General features: G+C 39.9%; 1 protein-coding gene and 1 pseudogene across 3 annotated transcripts in view; both read right to left on the bottom strand.

Annotated features, from left to right (window-relative positions):
- Positions 1-2,700: 2,700 nt before the first annotated feature.
- The window catches only part of LOC113903412 (dihydrodiol dehydrogenase 3-like), a 34,445-nt gene continuing 18,699 nt past the window's right edge, over positions 2,701-18,446 (bottom strand). For all 3 annotated transcript variants that reach the window (XR_003514104.1, XR_003514105.1, XR_003514103.1), the window contains 2 exons: positions 4,212-5,293; positions 2,701-3,166 (listed from right to left, as the gene is read on the bottom strand). The gene's annotated coding sequence lies outside the window, so the exon portion shown is untranslated. The remainder of the gene's footprint in view (positions 3,167-4,211; positions 5,294-18,446) is intronic.
- Positions 5,550-15,218, bottom strand: LOC113903421 (annotated as a pseudogene).

The raw sequence follows: 18,446 nt of genomic DNA on the forward strand, positions 1-18,446 counted from the left end.
CATGAACAGTATGAAAAGGCCAAAGTATATCATACTGAAGGATGAGACCCCCTGGGTTGGTAGGTGTCCAATGTGCTACTAGAAAAGAGTGGAGAAATAGCTCTAAAAGGAATGAAGAGGCAGAGCCAAAGCAGAAACAACACCCAATTGTGGATGTGTCTAGTGGTGGAAGTAAAATCTGATGCTATGAAGAATAATATTGCATAAGAACCTGGAATGTTAGAACTCTGAATCCAGGTAAATCGGATGTGGTCAAACAGGAGATCGCAGGAGTAAACATGGACATTTTAGAAATCAGTGAACTAAAATGGATGGGAAATAGTTGAAATTAATGCAACTGACCATTATATCTCCTACTGTGGGCAAGAATCCCTTAGAAGAAAGGGAGTAACCCTCATAGTCAACAAAAGAGTCCAAAATGCAGTATACTTGGGTGCAATCTCAAAGATGACAGAATGATCTTGGTTCATTTTCAAGGCAAACCATTCAACATTACAGAAATCCAAGTCTATGCCCCAACCACAAATGCCAGAGAAGCTGAAGTTGATGTGTTCTTAGAAGACTTAAGAGACCTTCTAAATCTAACACTGAAAAAAGATGGCCTTTTCATTTTAGGGGACTGGAATACAAAAGTAGAAAGTCAAGAGATACCTGGACTAACAGGCAAGTTTGGCCTTGGAATACAAATGAAGCAGGGCCAAAGCTAACAGAATTTTTTCAAGAGAATGCTCTGGTCTTAGCAAACACCCTCTTACAACAACACAGGATCTGTTCTCTAGTATCTGTATAAGGCAAGGAAATGGATTTTCCCCTATAACCTCCAGAAAAGAATGCTGGCCTGGTGGCACTTTGACTTTAGCCCATTGAACCGCATTTTGAATTTCTGACCTCAGGATATGTAAACTAATACATTGCTGTTGTTTCAAAGCACAAATTTTTGGTCATTTGTTATACCAGCAGTATTAACTAAAATGTGGTTCAAATCAATCCCACCTCCATCTGCTGTATCATAGGTTTTCCTCTCTCTGCTGGACTGTTCCTCTGACCTCAGACGCAGGTGGTCATCTCCCATAACAGGGAACCTTGTCTTAAATTCCACTTTCTCTTTCAGCACCTGCCCAATTCCATGGTCCTCATTACAGCAACGTCTTTGAAAACCGTATATACTCTGTTTCTCATTGGTCTCTTCACACCATTTCTTGAACTTACTCTACTCAGGGTTTGCCTTCACCACTATCAAAGCGCCACTTGACCTTGCCAAGGTTAACTGCCCAATCCAATGGTCCGTTTCAGTCTTCTCTTATTTGTCCACTTGGAAGCACTGGACTCTTTTCGCCTCCAATCATACCCTTCATGTGCTTTCTAAGAACAGTCTCTCCCACCTCACTAGCCTCTCCTTCTCTGCCTCTTTTGCTGGTTCCTCCACTTTTTCTTTTTTTAAGGAAAAACTAGCTCCTCAATACTGAGTTGTCATGAAGCTTAACATCCATGTCTATACTCACTCACTGTATGACATATTATCTCCAATTTTCTAGTTTCTTGGCTTCAAGTGGCAACTAAATTTGAGAAACCACAAATACAAATATTTTAGCTGACCTTTTTCTCTGATAGACTTCTATGTCCAACTGTATGCATGCATCTTCACTGAGTACCTAAAGGCATCTCAAAGATACCTATAATTGAATATATATAATTGAACTCCTAATCTTCCCACAAAAATGTGTTCTCCCCACATTGTCTCCAGCTGAGAAAATGGCATCTCCTTTTCCTATCCCTTAAGCACAAATGTTGGGGTTCAGCTTTGATTCCCCTTTTCCTTTCACTTTATGCCCAATACGTTAGACAGTCTGGTTGATGCAGCCCTTAAAATATATCCCTACTCTAACAACTTTGACCACACTTACTATTCCTTCTGTGGTCCACGCAAGCATCATCTCTCACCTAGATTCCTGTAGAGTCCTAAAAGAGGGCTCTTTTTTCTCTCTTTCTTCTCAATATAGCAACCAGGGTAATTTTTTTTTAAAAGCATCTCTGTTCATGTAACTACTCTGTTCAGATCCCAAAATATCATTCTCCATTTCTCTCAGAGTAAAATCCTTTCAAAAACCTACATGATACAGACCCAAGGTCCCAGTGGCTCTCTGGGCCTTCTCTTCAGCTCCTGTCTCCCCACCTCACTAAGTAAGCTCCACCCACATCAGCTGACTTGCTGGACCTTAAATGTTACATAAACGCTCGATTTTCCTGAACTTGGTGTTTTCTGTTCCAGAGTAATGAAGTGAGCCACTATCTCTATGTTGCAAGGCTGTTTCTTGTACAAATGAAAAGTTGTGTGGGATGAAGAGTAGTTGGTGTCTCTGCCTAACAGATGTACAGAAGTGGGAGAGATTGTGCAGAAGTATCTCCAACAGGCACTTACCCAATTCTAACAGCTTAATTCTTCTGATGTCATTCACAGCTTTGGTCCACTAGACTATAAACTCAAGAATTTCTCATTTAAAATAATATTTATTGATAAAACCATGTGTTTCTAAAGAATATTCAGTAAAGTTTTGCTGAATTAATGAATGAATTGCAACAAGTGAATCAATGGCAAAATATATAAAAACTCATCAAAACGCTAAACATGGGCAAACAATTAAAAAGTTAAATAAATTAATAAGATGTGCTGCTTTATAGTAAGCAAAATATAATACTGGATTTTTTAAGTCATATTTTTATTTTATCAAGATACTTATGTTAAGTTAAAAACAAGTAGACAAGTTGTAGATTAAAGATCTTTTCTCTTTGTAAATCAAAATACACACGTATTTCTACAGGAAAATCATAAAGTTAAGGCACCAAATTTAAGTATTATTAAATGGGTTAATCACAGCTTATCTTTATACTCTATCACTTCCATTCTGTTTTCCAAATTTTCTGCAATTTGTATTTTTTAATTTTGAAAAAAATAGTATTCTTACTTTGAAGTCTTTATTGTTTCATAAACTTTTTATTTTTTTAAGGAAAGGCAAGCTCTGAAACATTCAAACACTTCATTTAAGCACCTTCACCAAGTACAAAAATCCTCTTTATAGTCCTAAAAGCATGTAATTCTCAAAGAATCAGAGTGAGAGCTGAGAGTCAATATTCTTCAGAAAATGAATACTCAGGATGGCCAACACCACTGAAAGAGAAGAGGAGGGTTAATTAATCAAATCTGTCATGTTGTCAAAAGCTGCTACTCTATAGATGCAGTCAGGATATATTTGTCTAAATCTATAAACACATCCCTCCTTCTCCCCTGACAAGCACACAGGCAGGTGTCTGCTCCATGTGCACACGGCACCCGCACGTCCAGTCCCAACATTCACATGTGATATTCACTCCATGGTGACAGGTAGTTTACAATTTATATGGGAGCGCAAGACCTAGGGCTAACTGTGGAAGTCATTTCAGACACAGGTGGAACGCCTGACTCTTTTTCACACATCTATCAATAAGCAGATACTGAGCAGCCCCCAAAATACAGAGTGCCTCCACTAAGGAACTTGTCATCAATCAGAGCACTACCATATGCACCTGAATAATCAATCAGATAGCTCAAAGTGGGATTATTATTTTTTTTATTTATAATGGAGGAAACCACTGGTGACTCACTAATTACTATTACTACTTTTTTCCTTTTTTCCATGTTTCTACTTTTCTTTCAGAATCTGTCTTTTTCAATTCAATTCATTAAAGAATGCATTTTAAGAGATTCCAGGCACCAGGGGCCTGGCTGTGGACCCAAGCCCACAAAGATAAATAAGTCTAGGCACTCACAGCCTAATGAAGGAAAACATACAACTATAAGTAAAACTCTTTAAGTACAGAAAAGTAACTTTCCACCTTTTTTTCCAATTATCATGTCTTTTATCAGAAGCATGATACAGCTATACAAACAATAGGGAGAGTTTTGACATCTTTCATTGGAGACAAAATCTTCATTTCTCCAATAATTGGTATTCCCTTCTCTCTAAACTCCCTTCCAAATTCTCCCTGTTTGATTAGCCTTCTGTCTCTTCAATCCTGACATCCTCATGCAGTAAATAGGCAGCTGGAATCCCATGTCAGTGACTAAATCAAAGTCAAGAAGGTAGAGGCTCCCCAGGGGATGGACCCCTGATGGACAAATACAACAGTGGTGTGAGTCTTGACTCAAGAAACCAGAGAGACCCAGATGATCTTACCTGAGTGTGTCCTGCTAAGCAGTCACTCACTGGAGGGTCAGTTAAGCTCAAGATCTACTTGTAATTCAGTTTTGTGAGATAACAAGGATGAGGACATGGAGTTGTAATAGGGAAGAAAGGACAATGAAGAGATTAATTTGAAAGAAATGGATAGTGTCTTGGTGAATAAATTCTTATTAGGGAGAATGTCCCCAGACACTTAGGGGACAGGCTGGGGCAGGCCCATGTGACATCGTAGCACTAATGGATGTTGGCCTTTCTAGGACCCTCCTCCATAAAAACATCCACATACATTTTATAGTTGTGTTGGGGTTAACATGATTGCAGGCTTTCTAGGTGGCTCAGTGGTAAAGGAACCATCCATCTGCAAAGCAGGAGACATGGGTTTGATCCCTGGGGGGCAAGATCCCCTGGAGAGGGAAATGGTAACTCACTTCAGTATTCTTGCCTGGGAAATCCCAGGGACAGAAGAGCCTGGTGGGCTATAGTCCATGAAGTACCAAGAGTTGGAAACAAGTGAGTGACTAAAAACAACAACAAAACTTGAATGCAATTCATGATGGATTCATTATTATACAGTTATTATTAATACAATAATCTTCCCCTGGTATAAAAAGAAATAAAGATTAAACATGTTCAAAGAACACTGAAAGAATACTGAGCTCAGGCACTGTGCCCTCTGTGTCTACTGGGTCCCTCAAACCTAAGAGGAGGTACACCAGGCACAGGGATTAGGGTACAAAGTAGTGAAATCACCATGATGTCAACCAGGGGATTTTACTGATAGGCTGTCCTGAGCCCCTATCACATTTCTGTTGGTGAGAAATGGAGCCCTGGAGGAAACCTCTGGTCTGAGGTCTGTAGAAAACCCCTGGTAGATTCCTAAGCTGGAAATCAGAACTGGCTTCCTAGAATTAAACTTTTACAAAGCTTAGTTCCCCTGCTGACCTGCCTGCTACAGAAAACAGTGTATGTGTGAAACACCTGCAAGTCACTGAGGGTAGAAATTCATAATATCTCATATTTCTGTTGATGCCATCAATCGCCTTCATGTCTTCTGGAGTCAGTTCAAAGTCAAACACCTCCCCCAAGGAGCTGGCCTCCCCCTGGGGACTGGAGGACTTTCCAGCTGGATGGAGACAAGAAGAGGGGACAGGGAAGCCATGTCTGTCCTCAGCTTCCAGGTGAGCAACCTAGGACCCTCTGCTGAGTTCTCACCTCTCCTTCCCACACCTTCTCCTTCTCAGTCCACCTCAAAAAGATTACAGCGCATCAGTTGCTTATCTTTCTAAGTGAATTACTTGAGACAAAAAACGAAAAATCTAAACTCGTTTTTTTCCAAACACACTGCTTTAGACACTCCTGACTCGATAATGAACCTGAGCTGGCGTTTGACTGATTGCCTCTCCCCAACACGCCCTAAGGGTGACAGCATTCAGCTGAAGCAGTTTGGGGAGGAGACTCCCCTTGAAAGCCTGTTCAGGAATCTGATATCAAACTACTCATTATCTATGAAGAAATCTAACAAAAACTATATAAATGCCTTTGTGGACAAAGCTATGAAAAGTACTTAAACATTAAGGAACAACAAATTATTAAAAATTCACATCATAATAATGAAATGAAAAGCTCAATTTTATAAAGAAATTAATTTTCTCCAAAGTGATCTCGTGTTTCAATGCAACATGAACCAAAGACTTAAACACATATTCTCTTGTGGAAGTCAGTATAGTGATACTAATATTAAATGAGAGAAGAGCTAGTCAAAAGCAGTTAAGACATCCTTAAAATAGAAGAACATACCATACTGAAAAGCAAGACTTATTTTCGCTTTAGTAACACAGTACAGAAAGCTGAGTAGTTAAATAGAAAGGAGTGGGCAGAAATGTACTTATGGACACTTTATATATGACAGAATTGACAATGAAAATCTGTGGGAAATATGGGCACTTGCTGTTATTCAGTCGCTCAGTGTGTCCAACTCTTTGCGACCCCAAAGGAAGAGATATTCCCCCACTCACTGACTGGCAATCTTATGACAGTGCTGAGACGGAGACTTATTCTAGCCAATTGTATATGAAAAACTACACAGAGAGGTGTTCAGCATCCTCTGACAAGAGCCACATCCACCTGCTAAAGCAGAACTGCCAAGCTGCTCTGCACTGAAAATGCACAAGAGAGCCCAGCCAAGAGAGCTGAGTGCAGGCTGTTTGCCAAACCACAGAATCAAGAGATGCAGAAGTGATCTCTGCATTAAATCCTGAAACTGGGGAGAGTTTCCTCTACAGCTATGGCTAAAGTACAATAATAGTCTCCTACACAGAAGTCAAAAGAGAAACAGCATAGCTAAAGTTAACAAAGTCTTGAAGAGAAATTTCTCAAAGACAGCAACTCAAAAATATTAAATGTGTGAAGATGAAAATATATTAGTACTCAGGGAAATACAAAATATAACCATAATGATTAGGAGGTTAAAGAATGCTGCCATAATTTTTGAGTCCCCAAATTTACATGTTGATGGTGTTATAAATAGAAACTTTGGGGGTGATTAGATCATGATGGCAGAGCCCTCATGGATGAGATTTCAACAATATCATACTCATAAAGGACATGTTGGAGAGAGCTGTTGTCCACTCCACCATGTTAAGATACAAGGGAAGCCTGTGACCTAGAGGAGAGCCCTCACCTGATCACACGGGCATCCTGACCTCAGACCTCCAGCTTCAGAACTGTGTGAAACAAATTTAGTATTTTTCCCAGCCACTCAATCTGTAGTATTTTGTTACAGTAGTTCAAACAGTCTTTAAAAACCACATAATGAAATTTTATCAATTGAGAACAGAGAAAATAAGATATCATTTACATGAGGTAACAGAATAAATTGTTTATATAACTCTGAAACTAAGATCTCTATTTTCTGTCCAACCTTAACCCTATCTAGCCATACTGTCTCTCCTGTTGCCAAATCTGGAGGAGAAAACCATCAGGAATATACACAAGGTATTCATGTACAGGGAAGAACAAATAACTTGTCTTGACTCAAGTATAGTCTTGAGAGCTGGACAAAGAATGACCCTTAGGAAAGATATTCCTTACAAGCCCTCTGCCCAGAGCCCTGCTCATCACCTGTATGTTCTCATTGATCCACTTCTTATTGTTACCCTTGGCCAGAACCACAACCCCACGTTGTATCTGGTAGCAAAGGACAACCAGAGTGGCGTTTTCTTGTGCTTTTTGGTAATGGCACAAAGAACTGGTTCCTCCAAGAGAATGGGCATGTCCAAGTTCACCCTGGAAGGAAATCCAGAAATGCCAAAGAGCTGAGACTGAATACTCAGTTTGTAGGTAGGCTTCCCATACAGACCAGATAGGTAGACTCTAAACCAGAGCTTCTGAAAGTGTGGTCCAAGGACTGGCATCATCACTATCAACTAGGATGTAGTAATAAATATAAATTCCATGGCTGAGCTGAAGACAAACTGAACAGAACTTCAACTGTGTCACCTCCCAGTCTGTGTTTACAAAGCTCTGCAGGTGACTCAGATGCATTATTGGGTAGAGACCAGATTGCCAAATTTCGTATATTCTCTTTAATTCTCAGGGATTGCTTTTCTTCTAAAATCAAGGGCATGAATAGAAAAACAGATGGAAAAGACCAGGAATTGTTTTAAAATTTAACTTTTCAAAGTATTTATAAAAATTGAGTAGTCTCAAAATAAGAGACATTTATTTTATTATTATATTTCTATAGATGTCAAAGAAATGCTTTAAATTGAAATTTTTTATAACATGATAGACATAGGAGTTACATATTATTATCCCAATTTTAGATATGAGATAAGTGAGGATTGCAATATATATTTTTAGAAATATGTTCAGTAGTCAATAAGTAAATCATGACATAAGATTGTGTCTCTGGCCTCAACTGGGGGACTCTATATAGATTTCAATGCAGACATTTGTTATTGATAAGTTGACAATCTAATACAACATAGAAAAAATGGCTGTGTAATGGGAAGATAAAAAAGAAGGATTCATTTCATCCCTCCCCTCTCTTGCCTCTGCCTATGAGAGTTATCAGAGTACCATATAATTTAAAATATTTCATCAAAAATTGAATTTTATGGAAACTCCCAGGTGTCTTCAATAGGATTCAATACCATTCTTTTACTCGTTGGGATCTCAGAGCACCACAGGCAACAAGAACAATTCCATGTGACTTGCAGAAATCCAACAGTTTGCTCTAGTTGAGATAAGGGTGACATTCCACCTGTAGAACACCCACAGAGAAGAATGTCAGATTATATTCAAAGGCAATATTAATATAACAGAGAAAGACGAAAAGATTTCAAAGGCTAAAGACTACATCATTAAATGTAAATTGGAAATGTCAACATCAACAGGGAAATTGAGAAAAGTGTATTTATACAGTTAATTTTATGATAGACATGTATGGCAGAACCAGTGCAAGATTGAATAATCAAAAGCTGGGCTCTACATTTGAGTAGATGTTCCTGAGTAGATGTTCATAGATTGTTAGTATCACCTTGAGCTTTTAACTTCACCCTCTAAACTGGATGATTTTCATTACCTGCAACACATTTTTCTGAACTGTGCTCCCTGTTTAAGACTCCTAAATGCTGAGACACCAAGACCAAGAATTCAGACATCAGAACCCCACACAAACTCTTAACACCCATCTCAGCTGATTTGTTACTTTATTAATTTACTTCTGATTCCATGTTTTCCTCATCTTCCTTCCTGTATGCAGATTGCTCCAGGGCACTTTCCCCTCCATCTGGTCATCCTTTCATCTCAAGGAAATGCCTCCTTCCTCTAGTTCTGGGTTCTACCCACAGTTTAGAAGGAAAGCATTCCACTTTTGCACCCAGAATTTTGTAAACAGAGATACTGTTATAGATTCTATTCACACCACCATAGAGGCCCTACTCTCTAGAATCATCTATCTACAAAGGTCGGATGAACAGGAGGGGAGGATAGACAGACATCTGGCTCCAGGACAAGAACGAGGTTCTGAAGAGCATGAGGGAGAGGAGCCGAGCTGCTCACCTGGTTGCAGACAGACTTGTACTTGAGTCTCAGCTTGTTCAGGATCTTCTCCAGCTGCTTGTGGTTGCAGTTGGACACCCCAATGGACTTGGTCAGCCTGTATCCTTACACATCTCCAAGACCTGAGAGGGAGGGGTGGTGGACAGTCACATGGAATGGGCAATAGAACAAGAATTAATGCTGAAAAACATCAGTAATCACACTCATTCATCAAGAATTACCCTTGACTATCAAGAAGAAAAATTGGGAAGAAGGTCATGATATAAAAAGAAAAACTACTGCCCCACCTTAGAAAAACTCCTGAGAAGTCATATCACATAGAAGGAAAAAGATGGCTGTCTAAACTGTCCCAAATTCTCTTCCTCCGTTCCTCTCTGTGAACATCTCAGCAATGGTTTCCTCCACACAACTCCAGCATCCATTCCCTTAGATTCATGAGCTTCTGAGTCTGATGGTCCACAGCCCATTCTCACAGGTGGAAGAAATGAAGGAGGTTCCCCCTCTGCTGACTCCTCCCCTGGTTCTCACCTCCCTGGACTCACCTCCCACATACGAGAGAGATCCACTGAGTCAAATATCAGTTTTCCATTTTCATCTTTGGGGGATAATTCCTCCCCTGGCTGGAATAGAAGCAGTCATTTATGTCACAAAATAATTTATCTGCATTTAGCCAGGTTGCCAGGCACCAGGGATCAAACCTCCATCAGGTAGGTTTACAAATTTCTAAATACCAGTGTTTGCAAAGTGATTTGCATATATGGAGTTGTCAGCAATACCTTTAGGAAGGAGGCTTATCCCAATCTCTTACACTCAATATACATTGTAATAAATACAATTTTTCTAGGTCCTAAAAGGGACTCACAGTGACTTCTCTGTATTTTGTCTGCTTCATGTACTTGCCTATTTTGAAATGCCTTTTTGGGCTGGAAATGGCAGTAAGTTACATGACATAATTTCCAGAATAAAAATTGCAGTCTTCATATGGCTAGATATCAGAAATTCTTTTCCCTCTGAGCATCAGGTGCCCTAGGGCAGACATGTGAATTGCAAGGCTATCTTTAGGTGGATATGGGATGTGGACGATCCAGACATGCACTCTAATATTCATGACCATGAGCCTTGAACTGCCCCAGGGTCATATTTGCCACCAATGCAAAATGTTCAGTAAAAAATAAAGTAAATCATGAGTAGTATCCTCTAAGGGATAGAAGAAAGGAGACATTTCTGAACACTGCTACAAATCCTCAAATCTTTCTGTGTCTGGTACTTGCCATCTACATAGTCCACTAAGCGATTTTGCATTAGGTGGCTTGAGTTTATTTCTGTAACTTGAAATCAAGAGTTCTAAGTAAACCATGCTTAATGGCTAAGTGCAGTCTACAAACCTCATCGTGAAGACAGGCAAGAGTGTAAGCAATGTCTCCCTACTTCCTATACAGTTAAGAGATTTGACTCACCCAGAGGAAGCACCACCAAATCTGCTCAACTTGAAAGAGTAAAAGACAAGATTAACTCATAATGTTCAATGTAAGGCAGTGTCAACCTCACCATGGCTGCACCAAACTCTTGGTTCATGAATTTCACAGACACTCAGGAGTCATATCCAGGACTTTGTTCAGAACTGGCTGATTTCTGTTTCCTTTAATTTTTCAGGCAGAGCCTCAGATTATTACTGCCTTTCTATGGGATCCATGTAAGGGATTCAAAACCCAGTAAAAAGATGATCACAAATAATTATTTGGGGGATTCTACTCTAGTGTAATCGTCCCTTCAACCTACTAAGACAAATCTTTATTCAACCATCCCTGCAAGTTGATACACATTCTAACACAAGATATAACATTGATGTGATCACACAAATTTCTAACCTTCAGAGCCACTGGAAAATTAATAATATAGAGATCGACGTAGTCCAGTTGAAGATTTTTTGGTGACTTTTCCAAGGCTGGTTGGACCAACTCTGGTCGAAGGGAAGTTAACCAAAGCTGTAGAGGTTAAAGAATGAAAGTTGATTAATAATAAACTAGGTAAATTTTTTTTTTGTCTTACTGCATGGTTTGTGAGATATTACTTCCCCGACCAAGGATGGAATCTTGGCTCATGGCAGTAAAGCACCAAGTCTTAAGCACTGAACCACCAGGGAACTCTAATACTTTAGGAATATACCAATAAGCATAGTTCAGCAAACAACTCCTAACCAAAGGACCCTATTATGTAATTGTCAAAAGTGATTGGCACAATCACTTGCACACGTGCACACACACAATACACACAGTACCTTTGAAGTGCAGAATATGTCTTCTCTCTTCACAGTGCCATCTTCAAGCTTGCTTTGAATTACCTGGCCAATCTCCTATTCATTTTGGTAGGCATGAGCACAGTCAATATGGTGGAACCCAACCTCTATAGCGAATGGGGTGAATTCCAGAGCATCCCTCTTAGCAACCTACATAAGCAACAAAGGTAGAAGTTGAATATCCACATAAGATATTGCTAGACACAAGCTTTGATCTTCCCAAGAATCAACTTTTTTCTGTGTCTTTGATTAGTTCTGTATGTGTAGTAATGAACCCATGACAGTTTCCCTTAACATTCCTAATAAGTAATTAAATGAAAACTACCCAGGAACCCTTCAACTTCAGGTGATCAGTGGCTGGATTGCTGGTATCAGAGGATGGCAAAACCACCTTTAGGTTCAGTGACTTGATGAAAGAACTCAAAGGACTCAACAAAATGTTGTAGTCATGAATATGATTTATAATGTGAGGTGTTTGAAGCAAAATGATCAAAGTTACAAGGTGCCTAGTAAAGTATCAAGAACCAAGGTAAAAGATTCTAAGACTTCTACCTAGCAGTGAAGCCACACAGAATACACCCCCCAAAAAAATGACTGTATCTTTTCAAGGTGTACAATGTGATATTCTCATATAGGTTATTCTTGTTATTTACTTGCTTAGTCGTGTCTGACTGTTTGCAACCCCGTGGACAGCAGCACTCCGGTTTCCCTGTTCTTCGCCATCTCCCAGAGTTTGCTCAAACTCATGTCCATCGAGAGAGTAATGCCATCAAACCTTCTCATCCTCTGTCCCCTCCTTCTCCTCTTGCTCTAAATCTTTCCCAGAATCAGGGTGTTTTCCCATGAGTTATCACTAGCATCAGGTAGCCAAAGTATTGGAGCTTCAGCTTTAGCATCAGTCATTCCAAGGAATATTCAGGGTTGATTTTCTCAAGGATTGACTAGTTTGATCTGCTGGCTGTCCAAGGGACTCTCAAGAGTCTTCTCCAACATCACTGTTCAAATGCATCAATTCTTTGGTGCACAGCCTTCTTTATGGTCCAGCACTTACATCCATACACAAACATGACTACTGGAAAAACCATAGCTTTGACAATATGGACCTCTGTGGGCAAAGTAATGTCTCTGCTTTTTAATACACTGTCCAAGTTTGTTATAGCTTTTCTCCCAAGGAGTAAGTGTCTTTTAATTTCCTGGCTACATCCATTCACATTAATTTTGGAGACCAAAAAAAAAGAGTCTGTCACTGTTTCCATTGTTTCCCCATCTATTTGCCATAAAGTTATGGGACAGGATGCCATAATCATAGTTTTTCAATGTAAGCCAGGTTTTTCACTTTCCACTTTCATCTTCATCAAGAAGCTGTTTAATTTCTCTTCACTTCTGCCATTATGGTGGTGTCATCTGCACATCTGAGGTTATTGATATTTTTCACGGCAATCTTGATTCCAGCTTGAGCTTCATCCAGCCTGGCATTTCTCTGGATTGTACTTACTCATGTAAGTATCCACTCTTAATAATTACCACAAGCAAGCTAGTAAACAGAAGCACTACCTCACATAGCTACCTTTTGGAGGTGCTTGTAAGAAGATTTATATCTAGTCTCTACAAAATCTGAAGATATAACCCATAATTTTTAACTATGGGCTTCCCTGATGGCTCAGAGGTTAAAGCGTCTGCCTGGAATGCAGGATACCCGGGTTCAATCCCTGGGTTGGGAAGATGCCCTGGAGAAGGCAATGGCAACCCACTCCAGTACTCTTGCCTGGAGAATCCCATGGAGGGAGGAGCCTGGTAGGCTACAGTCCATAGGATCGCAATGAGTTGGACACAACTGAGCGACTTCACTTTCACTTTCACTTTCAAACTTGCTGTACATCAGGTCTCCAGAATTATGCATCTTATAACTGAAGGTCTGTACCCTTGACTAACATCTTTCCGTTTTTCCCAGTCTTGTCATCAGCCTCTGCTCACCATACCTCTACTCTCTCTTCTACAAGTACCACTATTTAGGATTCCACCTACAAGGATATCATGCAGTATTTGTCTTTCTATTTCTGGCTTACTTAGCTTAATGTTCTCCCAGTTATTCTGTGTGATTGCAAATGGGTTAACTTTGTCTTCAATGCTCAATAATATTCCATTTCTTTTTATGTGATTCAAAATCTTTCCCATTTCAAGGAGGTAGATAATTGGTATAACACAGTTCTGCTGGGTCTAGTTCTGGTTTTTCTTAAATGCACGGACATTTGGGAATGGGCTTCCCTGGTGGCTCAGATGGTACAGAATCTGCCTGCAATGCAGGGGACCTGGGTTCAATCCCTGGGTTGGGAAGATGCCCTGGAGAAGGGGAAGGCTACCCACTCCAGTATTCTGGCCTGGAGAATTCCATGGACTGTACAGTCCATGGGGTTGCAAAGAGTCAAACGTGACTGAGTGACATTCACTTTTGGGGATGTACCTGGGAATGAGCCCATGAGCTTCAGTAACAGCCCTTTCACTTTCCTCCCCTCAACCCAGTGTGCTCTACGAAGTAAACAAATTCTGTCTTCTATCAGCAAAATGTCTCTTAATAATTTTTCCATTTTAAAAATTAGAATAGTGAGCCTCAAAGTATAAGTCCAGTCCCTTGTCACATCTATTCTAAATGCAAGATAGAAAACTTTCTAGCTTCCAGTCTAGAGACTTGTCCACTAGCCCCTATTTGACCAAGCACTGCAGACCATACTTTAATAAAAACACATTACAAAACCCCAGGATACATCACAAAATCTGGCCTGTAAGATTGCATCTTATCCCCTCTAGTGATACTATGGTTCCCATCAGAAGAAGTTTCCAAGCAGAAACAGAAGCACAAGGCAAAAAGCATCTGGAGTGTTTCTTGCCTGGCACCAAGCAGGTATCCCACAGTAGAAAAGCAATTCTCTTCCATTAATTTTCAGTCATCTCATCTTCAGGACCTTCCACTTCAAATACTTCTCTGGGTCCTGTATTATTGGAAGCAGGAAAGAGCTCTTAAACTAATAAAATGTACAGAGAAAACTTGCAACTGCAGTCACCCACAAAGGAAAGCAGCTGACAGTCAGTGATCTTGACAGCCGAGTCTCACCTCTTCTGCCAAGCTGGAAAAGAGACAGAAACTGGAGGGGAACCCAGACCCAGAGTAATCTACAGGGAGCACAGTTTCATACCCTGATGCAGAGTGAAGACTGAATGCTCTCTCCTCTTTCCTAGGGCATAGTTCTGGCCCCGTAAGTGGAATGATGTGATCCTCCCAGAGTTGCACAGGAGCTCAGTGCTTGACAACCCAAGTCTCTTTCACTCATGTTACATCCACTACTATTTATATCTTGACCCACAACCACCCAGGTTACTTCTGGAGGTGTATAGGTTCCAAATCCCAGGACAGGAATGAAGTGGCCATCATTAAGTTTCACTCTCTGGCTTTTGGGATCCATTGCCTATTTCTCCTTGGAGTAAGCAGACTGATGTTTTCCTTCTTCCTTCACAGGTTAGGAATAACAGGAAGGTAACACCCCAGCTGCACCATCCAATGTTAGCAGATATATTGTAGGAGGAGCATGATTAAACCAGTGCCCATTGAGTAAGAACAGGATTGAAATCAGTTAGCTTGTTTGCTTTTTTTTTTTTGCAGTAGAACATTATTATATAATGATGATATAAGCTGAACAGTTATTGACCATATTTTAGACTAGAAACTTCCACAAGAGCAATATTTTTTATTTTTCTATTACAAAGCCAATCTCGATCAAACATCAGTTGAAACAACAGTCTACAGTACAAACATACACACATACACAAATCACACAATCTCAAAGCATTTATAAGCATTTTTGAAAATGTAATCCCTTTATAAAGAATCAAAACTTCAAATGAAAATAAATTTGCCTTTTTACATTTTCCACTAGCAAAATTATTATGCTTTACAGACCTGAATGGTGAAATCCTGAATATGATATGGAAACCAGAAATTTTGGCAAAGAGCTTATTGGAAGTTAATTATTAATAGTTTTAGGATATCGTGTGCAGTGTGCAAAGAGACTCTAGTGTTTATACATTGTACTTAGTTATATAACTCTAATAGTACTCTCATAATGTAACAGACACATATTTTACATAATTTACTAACTGTTCACATTGTTCATAAAAGAAAAACCTATAAACAAAATACAACAAATTTGGAAATAGTAATGGAAATTGTGATGCACTTATAGACGGGGATATTGTGAAGACAAATAAAATTTAACATGTTCAGCAATGTCAGCAAAATGGTGAGATGGGAGGACTGAAGTCTCCCATGGAAAGACAAGAAAAGAAAGAGAAGGCAGCTGAAAAACCTCATAGGAGCTCTGTAAAACAGTCAAACAAAGATCTATAGCACAAAAAGTGAACAGGCAACTAGGAAAAGTCCAGAACAGAATGACAAAAAATTTCATTGTGTATTATTCACCTGTACCCTCCTCCTACCTGGGCAGTGCAGTCTTGATCAGTTCCAGTTGCCTCCCTCAAACCAGAATGATCAGAGGAAACCTTATGTGCAATGTTCCAACCTACCTGGGGACTGTCTGGAGACTGGCGTCTGTTCCACTTAACTCTAAACTTAAACTGAAGAGCAGCTGGAGTGGCTATTACAGCTACAGGAGGAATATATATATATATATATATATATACACACACACACACACACACAGGGATTCAAGGACAAAGGAATAAAGGTGGAGATATAGACTAGATCATGTATTAATAAAACCCTGAATAGAACTGGGGTGTGGTTTGGGGGGACATAAGGCATTCAAAAAACAGTCAAATTTACGGGAATCAGAAAGCCATTCTTGGGCCAGGCACAATGATGACTCAGAAATGACTGAGACCCCTCGGCTTTCCTGTTGGGCTGATCCCGGGACTATGAGCATGATGAGCAAACTAATGAAGAAAAGTCATGACAAAAAACAAATCTAGCCAAATTTTTACCTGTTGTTTCAGGTACCCAATTATGAACACAGACACACACAGGAACACACACACACACAGCAACATACACAGCAACGTACACAGAGACATCTGGACAGGGCAAGGGTGAGGAGGGGCAGTGCACACTTACAAGGGGTGGAATGAGTTTGGACCCCTCCATCAGAGTTCTGCCCCAGCACCTTGGGACCCACATGGCCCAGTAGGGTCGGGACACCCAGTGAGCACAGAAACCTCTGCTCATACTTGGCTTTGGGGCAACCTCTCTTTCCCCCTCCCACCAAGCTGCCAGCTGCCAGCTGCCAGCACGCCCTGGAGAAGGGGTGACCCTGCCAACATCAGCTCCAGCTCTGCTCCAGGTCCTCTGGGCAAAAAGACTGCTCAGGGACCCGTCCACACATGGACACCCCTGCAAGACCAAGACACATAATTTTCACCTAATTTCATAGGGATGCTTCCCTTGTGGCTCAGCTGGTAAATAATCAGCCTGCAATGCAGGAGACCTGGATTGATCCCTGGGTTGGGAAGATCCCCTGGAGAATGGAACAGCTACCCACTCCAGTATTCTGGCCTGGAGAATTCCATGGAGTATACCATCCATGGGGTCGCAAAGTGTCGGACACGACTGAGCAACTTTCACTTTCACTTTCTCCCATTCTGATGGTTGACTTTTCACTTTGCTTATAATGTCCTTTGCTGTGCAAAAGCTTTTAAGTTTAATCAGGTCCCACTTGTTTACTTTTGTTTTTATTTCTATTACTCTAGGAGGTGGGTCATACAGGATCTTGCTTTGTTTTATGTCATCGAGTCTTCAACCTGTTTTCCTCTAAGAGTTTTACAGTTTCCGGCCTTACATTTAGGTCTTTAATCCATCTGGAATTTATCTTTGTGTATCATGTTAGGAAGTGTTCTAACTTCATTCTTTTATATGTGCCTGTCAAGTTTTCCCAGAACCATTTATTGAAGAGGCTGTCTTTGCCCCATTGTATGTTCTTGCCTCCTTTGTCAAAAATAAGGTACCCATAGGTACATGAGTTTATTTCTGGGCTTTCTATCTTATTCCATTGGTCTATATTTCTGTTTTTATGCCAGTACCATACTGTCTTGATGACTGTAGCTTTGTAGTATAACCTGAAGTCAGGAAGGTTGATTCCTCCAGCTCCATTCTTCTTTCTCATGACTGCTTTCACTATTTGGGGTCTTTTGTGTTTCCATATGAACTGTGAAATTTTTTCTTCTAGTTTTTCTAGGAAAATGCCATTGGTGATTTGATAGGGATTGCATTGAATCTGTAGATTGTGTTTAGTAGTATACTTATTTTCACAATATTGATTCTTCACATCCAGGAATGTGGAATGTCTCTCCATCTGATATGTCATCTTTGATTTCTTTCATCAGTGTCTTATAATTTTCTGTGTACAATTATTTTGTCTCCTTAGGTAAGTTTATTCCTAGATAATTTATTCTTTTTGTTGGAATAGTGAGTGGGATTGATTCCTTAATTTCTCCTTCTGATTTTTCATTGTTAGTATATAGAAATGCAAATGATTTTTGTGTATTGATTTTGCTAAATTCACTGATTAGCTCTAGTAATTTCCGATAGTATCTTTAGGGTTTTCTATGTACAATATCATGTCATCAGCAAACAGTGAGAGCTTTACTTCTTTTCCGATTGAATTCTTTTTATTTCTTTTTATTCTGAATGCTGTATCTAGGACTTTCAAAACTATGTTGAATAATAGTGGTGAAAGTGGACACCCTTGTTTTGTTCCTGATCTTAGGGGGAATGCTTTCAGTTTTCACCATTGAGAATAATGTTTGCTGAAGGCTTTACTATATGTAAAGCTGATGGCCTTTACTATGTTGAGGTAGGTTCCTTC

This window comes from Bos indicus x Bos taurus, chromosome 13, assembly GCF_003369695.1.
Source record: "Bos indicus x Bos taurus breed Angus x Brahman F1 hybrid chromosome 13, Bos_hybrid_MaternalHap_v2.0, whole genome shotgun sequence".
NCBI lineage: Eukaryota > Metazoa > Chordata > Mammalia > Artiodactyla > Bovidae > Bos > Bos indicus x Bos taurus.